Here is a 6000-nt window from a genome sequence, read left to right on the forward strand (position 1 = left end):
CCATACGGAAGGCACTCCCTACCTACCCAAGTCCACCCACCCTTCGGGACGCAGCCCAGTCCTTTTCCCCGAGTCTCCTCAGCCTTCCCACACACCCCGTGCCCTGCCTGAGGAACCCTCGCTGAGACTTGAACCACTCCCGGGGCAATGACCCCACTGGGCAGGGAGGCTCTTCTGCTCTGGCCTTAAAATGTTCCTCAAAGATGCTGGTGTTGTTTATACTTTCAGGAAGGGGGCTGATGTCTTCCTAATTCAGCAAAAGCTTCTCAAAGGCAGGGTCCAAAACTAAGGTGTACTGTGCTCCCCCCACAGCGAGGGGCTGGCTTCCCCCCAGCCATCACCCTCGATGCTGCAGGTTGGAGGGCAGGACTGGGGCACCCCGGGGAGGAGATGGGTGCAAACAGGAGCAGATCAGCCCTGGACACCACAGGGTCACCTCCTTAGGGAGGAGAGATTAGAAAACCAGGCCCTCGGTGTGAGCCTCAAATTCCCCCCTCGCAGGGTGACAAAGGCACAGATGGAAGTGAGTGAGGAGTGGGCGTCTGTCTCTCTGGGCTGCAGCTGGAGTCAAAGGTAGGTTCCAGGGATGGAGCCAGAGCTGCTCCGGGAAGACGGAAGCCGGTAAGTGCACGAGGCCCCAAATTTATGCCTGTTAATAAAAACCACCTGATATGCTCTACCTTCTATTCAGAGGGGTAATGTTTCATTATCATTTTGAAGCGTTTCCTCTGAAAACTTGAGTTCTGTGTTACTGTTTCTGTGCGCCTGGCAGCACAGCCCAGAGGAAGGAGTGGTGGGATGGGGGGGGGGCTGCCAGCAATCGCCACCCCCCCACACCAGTTCCCAGGTGCTGAAGGGAGAGCACATCCTCTGCCCCTGAGCCCGGGGCGGGGCAGGGGGGCGGGAGGCCTGAGGCGGGCTGCCAGGGACAGCGAGGCCACCACTCACCCCTTCTCCCCTAGCACACACCCCGCGTCATAACTGCAGCTGACACTGTACCAGCTGTGCCCAGCACTGTCTTCCACTCCCAGCCCCAGAGACCACGTGGCCTGCCCCGACCAGCGGAGGGGATGGGGTGGGCGCCCTCACCCAGGCTGGGCCCATCCGGCTCTTAGGCGCCCAGAGACTGAGGGGAGTGCCCTGGGTGGTCCTGGGGCCTCAAGCGGAAGCCACCATTCAGGGCGGCCATGCCGGCGATCCAGAGAGAGCAGCCTACAGGGAGAGGAGAAGGGACAGAGGCACTGGGAGAGGATGAGAAAATGAAACCACAGTCCAGAGAGAGCAAAGTCGGAGGAGGGGCTGCCTGCCAGCTTCCCGGGTCCTGGGGGAGCCAGGCCGAGCCAGGCTGCCTGCAACTGTTTCCTGCAAAGTTCCTTTCCTCTCAACTCCCCTTTCACTTAACCTAATTGGAGGCGGTTCCTGTTCCCTGCGACAAAATCCTAAGACATGTGTCAGGGCCCTCCCCCCACTTCCAGCTCAGGGCCAGGCCCGCCGATCACGCCAGGCTCACTGGTCAGTTTATAAAAGGTGAGGCCTGTCTGGGTAGAGCCTTGCTGGGAAGGCAGGGCACAGCCAGCTGGGGGTGTCTGGACTTTGTACTTGAGCCAGTGAGGTGGAGGTGTTTGAGGAAGGCACCGCCAAAACCTCGCTTTCGGAAAATGAACCAGGTAGGCAGGTGGGTGGGGCGGGGGAAGGAAGCAGGTCTCCCAAGCACACAGTAGGTGTTTAACAAACGTGTGGAGAGCAAACAGGGAAACCTCTCCACATCTTGATTTCCTCATCCGTAAAATGGAGGCGACGGTATCAAGATATCCACAAACTAATACAGGCACTCAGAGCTTCAAACAGTTCCTGGCAGAGTAAGCATTCAATACGCATTGGGTTTGTTTGGTTTTTTTAACCTATACGAAGGCTGACATTCTCCCCAAGGGCCACCGGGCAGGTGCTTTGGTCTGAATGTGTCCCCCCTCACCCCACTTCATAGGTTGAAATCCTACCCCCCCAGGGAGACAGTATTAGGAGGTGGAGCCTTTGGGGGGTGATTAGGTCATGAGGGTGCATCCCTCATGAATGGGATTAGTGCCCTTGTAAAAGAGACCCCCAGAGAGCTCCCGAGCCCCTTCCATCACGTGAGGATACAAAAATAAATGCGACTTGGAAGACGGTCCTCACTCAACCATGCTGGCATGCTGCTCTCAGACTTCCAGCCTCCAGAGCTGTGAGAAATAGATGTGTTGTTGATAAGCCCCCCAGTCCTAGTATTTTGTTAGGACAGCTCAGACTAAGATAGCAGGGAACCAGGAGGGGTGAAGAACGCAGCTCCTCTCCTCTGGGTGTTGAAGCAGAGGTAGGGTAGGCGGCATCAATCTTTAGGGTGGCAAGGCCAGGGAGAAAAGGTCAAGAGAAAACTGTCCCCCACATCGTGGACCAGAGCAGAAGGAGCAAGGATGGCCAGGGCTGTGGGGATGGCGGCCTTCCCATCACCAAGGGAGGCTGGACCAGAGCTGAGAGAACAGCCCAGGGAGGAGGCTGCATTGAAGCAGAGAACAGCAGGGCCTTGGGCAGGGCTAAAGGCAGGACTACCTGACAGTGGACAAACAGCTGGGGAGGGGATGGGCCACTCGTGGGTGTAGAGGGAGGCTGGAGGGCCACCTAGCACAGCGGCGACAACAAACACCGGGCATTCTCTCCATCACAGTACACACTTTGCACACATCCATCCATTCAAGTCTCTCATTTTATAGATGGGGAAATTGAGGCAGAAAGAGGTATAGTGACTTGTCTGAGGTAACACAGCTAGTAAGTGGCAGGGCTGGGCTTTGAACCCAGGCTGTCAGGCTCTAGCATCCAAACTCTTAATCGCCAGAGTGGACAGCAGATGCTGAAAAGGGACTAGTGCCTCTGTGGGCGGCACCCCTTGGCATTTCAGGCTCTGGATACAAATTCCAGGCACCTCCTTCCCAGCCTGCTGGCTGCACCTGGGGGCTTACGGGTACACAGTCCTGTGTGCTGAGGGTCCCCCCAGGTCTCCTCCGCCAGACTCTTCTGCCTTTGAAACTCCTCTCCGTCCCATCCCCCTCCACCTGTCCCAGAGCCTGTATCCCAACACCCCTCCCAGGCCAGGCACTGCAGATGCCAGTGCATCCAGGGCTTATGGAGAAGGGCATCTAAGGAGCTCCACCTGGGAAAGTAGGAGGGACAGAACAATCCCTTCCCTCAACAGAACCTCTCTTGCCTTAAACCTCATGCCCCAGTCACCCAAATCCTTTGCTGCTCCTCTCAGCCACCAGCCACCAGGCCTCCCGCCTCCTCTTCTGACTCCTATCCCCTGCCAATGCTCTTTCCCCTCCCTCAAGCCCCCTTTGGCATCCTGACAGCAAACTTCTACAGTGAGCTCTATCAAGCTCCCTGCTCCACCCCATCCTCCAGGTGTCCCTCCTCTGTGCTCCCAGCTCCCTCATCACTGCACTCGTCAAAGGCTGCTGGGCTGTGCTCCGTGGGAGCAGCGAGGCCCCAGTCCTGGGTACCTGTCGGCCCCTGGCAGTGCGGGGCCAGGTGACAGCAGCTGGATGAATGAAGAGCTCATTGTTTACATTACAACTGGTTGGGAGTCTCGCCCCACGTGGTATCCCTGCACCCTCCCCCTCCGCTGCCCACAACCCTAAGCCAGCAGCACCCCCACTAGCCTCCCAGGGCATCTTACAGGATGGAGGGCAGCCCCCCCCAGTATTGGACTCCCACTTCTCACCCAGAAGGGAGAGGCGGCATCTCAGAGGTTGGGGGATTCGCAGCTGGGTGTGTGACTCCCCACAAGGTGCCCCCTCCTATCCAGGGTGGGGCTGGGACTTGCATGGCAGTGCCCAGTGGGCACCCGCCCCGCCCAGGCCCTGCCTGAAGGACCCAAACGGGCGGGCCCTGGAGACCCAGCGAAGCATCCTCCGCGCGGCCACGGCCCCTCCCTGCGGGGAGGGCAGAAAATGTGCTGCCTCACCAGCCATGAGCGCCAGCTTGGAGGGGGGGCACCCCTGCGGAAAGCCGCCCCAGCCCAGTCTCCCCCAACCCCCTCCGCCATGCACTTCAACCAAGTTGTGCAAAGGGCATTGGCCAGGCGACCCCGGCCAGCGGAGCGGGGGCTCCGTGTCCTCCCGGATCCTGGGGCTGCGTAGCCGCGCCCACCAGGCTCACCCCACCACCACCCTCACCCCACCCCCCTCCGCCGGGCCTGTGAGCCCAGAGCCCCGCGGCGCGTCCAGCCGCCCAGCGCTGCCCTTGGGAGGAGGAACGGGCGGCTCCCCAGTATATGTGCCGAAGCCCTGTTGGGGGCACCGAGGGTGCCGGTGATGCCTTCACCGAGAGGACCCGCAGCCGGGGAAGGGTCCGCCAACACCAGCAGCGCCCCCTCCTCGCCTACAGGCGACGGGGAAGTTGGGGGTGCACCCAGGACCAGCTCCCGCTCACGCCCACCCGCCAGCCCCCGACCCTTAGACCTCCCCCACGCCCCGAAAATGCCTGCGGGCCGGCCGCCCCGCTTCGGACCAGGCCGGGGCTACCGCGGCCTCCCGCCTCCCTCCGTCCTTTGTTGCCCATCGAGCCCCCTCCCTCGGGTCCCTCCGGCTGCTCCTACCTTCGCCCTTCCAGCATCAGGTTGAGCGGCGGGTGGCCGGGCACCCGGCCCCCTCCTCTCTCGGCCCGGGCGCCGCGGGGACAGAGGATGCTGCAGCCCCTCCCCGCGCGCCGCTGCCCACCGGCTGCAGCCCCTCCTGGCGCCCGGGGCTCCGCGTTCGCGCTCCGGGCCCGGGCCTCGCGCCGCGCGTGCGGCCGGCCGGGCGGCGGCGGGAAGGCGGGAGGCTCTGACCCTGGCAGCCCCGGCCGCCGCTGACCCTGGCAGCCCCGGCCGCCGCCTGCGCTCCCGGTGGCCGAGCAGAGCGGAGCTGAGCGGGAGCGGAGCGAGCGGCCGGGCTCCAGGAGGGAACAAAAGGGGCCGGCGCTAGGGCGGGCGCGGGAGGGCGGGGCCTGGCGCGGCGGGGGTCAGGCGCGCGCTCGCGCGGCCTCGCGTTTCTCAGGCTGCGGCGCCGCGCCGCAAGGGGGCGGGCGGGCGGAAAACGGAGTGGAGCCCTGTCCACCGCTTCCAGCGGCAGTCAATCGTGGGGCGTCCGAGGCGCGCCATCCCCTACCTCAGCTCTGGGCACCTATTGGTGCTTCAGTCGTGTTTGGCGGAAGAGCATCCTTCAGCCTTGCTCTGCTCACAAGGATGTCCCAGAGCACTGCGAGAGATGGAAGCTCGGGAAGCTGCGGAGAAGGTTGGGGAGGTTCCTGGTTTCCGGGAAGGCTTCACAGGGGAGGTGACGTTTGAACTGGACAGGAAGGGATGAGGAGGAGACAGGGTAGCTGACGTGCGAACTCCAGGTCTTACTGAGCTGTCTTGAGGCCAAAACGGGTGGGGACAAATGGCACGGATGTCTTGGTGATTTTCTCCCAACACTAGTTTGGAAAAAGTGGTACCCAGGATACAGATTGAACCCTGCACCATCCTCCCCCGGCAGGAGCTGACTCCTACAATATCAGAGGATTGGGATAGCTACCCGCCTACCCCACATCCCCTACCATCCACCCCCTCCCAGGTAGGTCAAGGGCAGAGGCTAAGTGGCAGTCCAGGGATGAGAAGTAACTGAATCCCAACACCCAAGGTACCTGGCTGTGGTTGGCCTCTGTGCCTTTGTTCCCCGTTTTCCCCTTGATGAGCTAACCTCAGTTCCTTTGCCCTTGCTGGTTCCTCGCCACTTTCTGGGTTTGACAAATCCTATTTCCCCTTCAAAGCCCATCTCAAATTCACCTCCATCTCCCTTGCATATGGGAATGTGGGTGTGTCGTGGGAGGTGTGGTCTGTACAGTGAGACTGGGGAGGGCAGGCACCAGGCCCAGTCTTATTTATATGCCCTGTGAATAAGTGCACTGCCTGGCCAAGGGTCGACATTCAATGACACTGTTTGAATGGATGAA

At 61.4% G+C, this 6000-nt stretch overlaps 1 protein-coding gene across 1 annotated transcript in view; it reads right to left on the reverse strand.

Moving 5' to 3' along the window:
* CLIP2 (CAP-Gly domain containing linker protein 2) overlaps nt 1-4880 on the reverse strand; it is a 76397-nt gene extending 71517 nt beyond the window's left edge. The window contains exon 1 of the mRNA XM_060032224.1: nt 4625-4880. The gene's annotated coding sequence lies outside the window, so the exon portion shown is untranslated. The remainder of the gene's footprint in view (nt 1-4624) is intronic.
* Nucleotides 4881-6000: the final 1120 nt, after the last annotated feature.

Source organism: Delphinus delphis, chromosome 15 (genome assembly GCF_949987515.2).
Source record: "Delphinus delphis chromosome 15, mDelDel1.2, whole genome shotgun sequence".
NCBI classification, from domain to species: domain Eukaryota; kingdom Metazoa; phylum Chordata; class Mammalia; order Artiodactyla; family Delphinidae; genus Delphinus; species Delphinus delphis.